General features: G+C 41.4%; 1 non-coding gene across 1 annotated transcript; it reads right to left on the reverse strand.

Moving 5' to 3' along the window:
• Positions 1–1756: 1756 nt before the first annotated feature.
• On the reverse strand, positions 1757–1809 carry LOC120066863. The gene has a single exon (XR_005478843.1). It is a non-coding gene; the product is annotated as a U7 small nuclear RNA (small nuclear RNA).
• Between the last annotated feature and the right edge of the window lie 913 nt (positions 1810–2722).

The following is a 2722-nucleotide window of genomic DNA, read 5'->3' on the forward strand; positions in this document are numbered from 1 at the left end:
GCGGGTCTACTAAAAGGGGGGCCAGTTGCCCACCCCTGATCTAGACTGTCTTTGCAGTGCAGCCGTCTGTTCAGACAGTGTCTGTGTCGTGACACAGTGTGGACGCTCTACATTCCATGACTCTGCCCAGCCAACAGGTCACAGTGTCTTCGCTGCTGGACGGTGTCTAGTCTATTGTGTCTCTGCCAGTTCTTTTTAGAATTAATCAACACTTTGGACACTCTCCCTCGTCTTCGCCCACATTACAACGCCCTGCCAACACCGTGCCTTACTCAAGCTCCTTCATCTCTTCCACTTCCTTCCTTCCCTCTCTCTATTTCTCTCCCTACCTACATCCCCCACATTGCAAACCCCTACCTTCCCACATGAAGAAATAGTACAGTATATTTAAGCAATAAGGCACGAGGGGGTGTGGTATATGGCCAATATACCACGGCTGTTCTTAGCACGACATAACGCGGTGTCACGTTCCTGACCTGTTTTCCATTGTTTTTGTATGTGTTTAGTTGGTCAGGGCGTGAGTTGGGGTGGGCATTCTATGTTATGTGTTTCTATGTTGGGTAAATGTGTTGCCTGATATGGTTCTCAATTAGAGGCAGGTGTTTGACGTTTCCTCTGAGTGAGAACCATATTAAGGTAGGCTGTTCTCACTGTTTGTTTGTGGGTGATTGTTGCTGTGTCTGTGTATGTCGCACCACACGGTACTGTTTCGTTTCGTTTCGTTCTTTCATTCATTTTCGTGTGTTCCTTCCTGTTCGTGCGTTCATGTTATATGTTCTCTAGTTCAGGTTTGTCACATCGTTTATTGTTTTGTAGTTATCAAGTGTTCTTCGTGTTCGTCGTCTTGATTTAATAAATTCATTATGTATTCAGCACTCGCTGCGCATTGGTCCGCTCAATCACCTATAGACGGTCGTTACACGCGGAGTGCCTGGATATTGTGGTATATTGGCCATATACCACAAACCCTGAGGTGCCTTATTGCTATTATAAACTGGTTACCAATGTAATTAGAGCAGTAAAAATAAATGTTTTGTCATACTGTCACGCCCTGACCTTAATATTCTTTGTTTTCTTTATTATTGTTGGTTAGGTCAGGGTGTGACAAGGGGTGATATATGTTTTTTGTCCTGTCTAGGGTTTTTATATGTTTATGGGGTTGTTACTAGTCTAGGTGTTTTGTTATGTCTATGGTTGCCTAGATTGGTTCTCAATTAGAGGCAGCTGTTTATCGTTGTCTCTGATTGGGAACCATATTTAGGCAGCCATATTCCTTGAGTATTTCGTGGGTGATTGTCTATGGTTAGTTGCCTGTGTCAGCACTATTATTATATAGCTTCACGTTCGTTTTGTTGTTTTTGTATAGTTCGTTCTGTGTTCTTTCTTCATTAAAGAAGATGTATTCAAACCACGCTGCGCTTTGGTCTCATCGCTATAACGAACGTGACACATACCCATGGTATACGGTCTGATATAACACGGCTGTCAGTCAATCCGCATCCAGGGCTTGAACCACCCAGTTTATGATGTGGAATAAATTAATAGTTAACTATAGTATAAATACTGTAGTAAAATAAAACGGTAGTATATACTATAGTAATTAAAGGAGTGGTTTTGACGATTGTAGTATACTGTAGAATTTACTCTAGTGTTTTTGCGGACTGTAGTATACTCTAGTATTTACTGTAGTGTTTATGCAGGCATTACTGTAGCATTTACTATAGTGTTTTTGTTATATTACATTTGACATAGAAGCAGAGGCTTTCTCCTTGAGGAAACCTACTGGAGAAATACTAAAAGAGCACATTTTTCATAACCTGTCGATAGGCAGGACTGGGGTCTAAACAGATAGTTCAGCATTTCTACTATTTTCTATAACCTGTAGGGAACCCAATATATGGCCTACACTGAGTACACAAAATATTAAGTACACCTGCTCTTTTCATGACATACTGTAGACTGACCAACTGAATCCAGGTGAAAACTATGATCCCTTATTATGTCACTTGTTAAATCCAGTACAATCAGTGTAGAAGAAGGGGAGGAGACAGGTTAAATAAGGAGTTTTAAGCCTTAAGACAATTGAGACATGGATTGTGTATTTGTATCATTCAGATGGTGAATGGGGAGAGCCTTTGACTGTAAGAGCCCTTGAACGGGGTATGATAGTAGGTGCCAGGCGAACCGGTTTGTGTCAATAACTGCAATGCTGCAGGGTTTTTCACGCTCAACATTTTCCTGTGTGTATTGAGAATGGTACACCATTCAAAGGACACACAGCCAACTTGACATAATTGTGGGAAGCATTGGAGTCAACATGGGCCATGATCAGTGCATACTTGTATATTTCTTACTTATGGGTGGCACAATGTAGGATATGTGGGAGGAGAATGAGAAGGGTATGTGCACGACCATTCTGTTGCCTACCCCTTTTGGATTGTTAATAAACATCTTGGATTCTAACCATCTGCCTCCTGTGTCTGCATCTGGTTCTCGCCTTGTGCCCTTATAATTACATGATTCCATATGTGTTATTTCGTAGGTTTGATGTCTTCACTATTATTCTACAATGTAGGAAATAGTAAAAATAAAGAAAAACCCTTGAATGAGAAGGTGTGTCCAAACTTTTGACTGGTACTGTATATATGAGAGGGGGTCAGTGTTTTAACCTGTAAAGTGAGCTCATGGTTTGTTTGGCACCATTCCACTCAACCCCACACTC

This window comes from Salvelinus namaycush, chromosome 21 (genome assembly GCF_016432855.1).
Source record: "Salvelinus namaycush isolate Seneca chromosome 21, SaNama_1.0, whole genome shotgun sequence".
Classification (NCBI taxonomy): domain Eukaryota; kingdom Metazoa; phylum Chordata; class Actinopteri; order Salmoniformes; family Salmonidae; genus Salvelinus; species Salvelinus namaycush.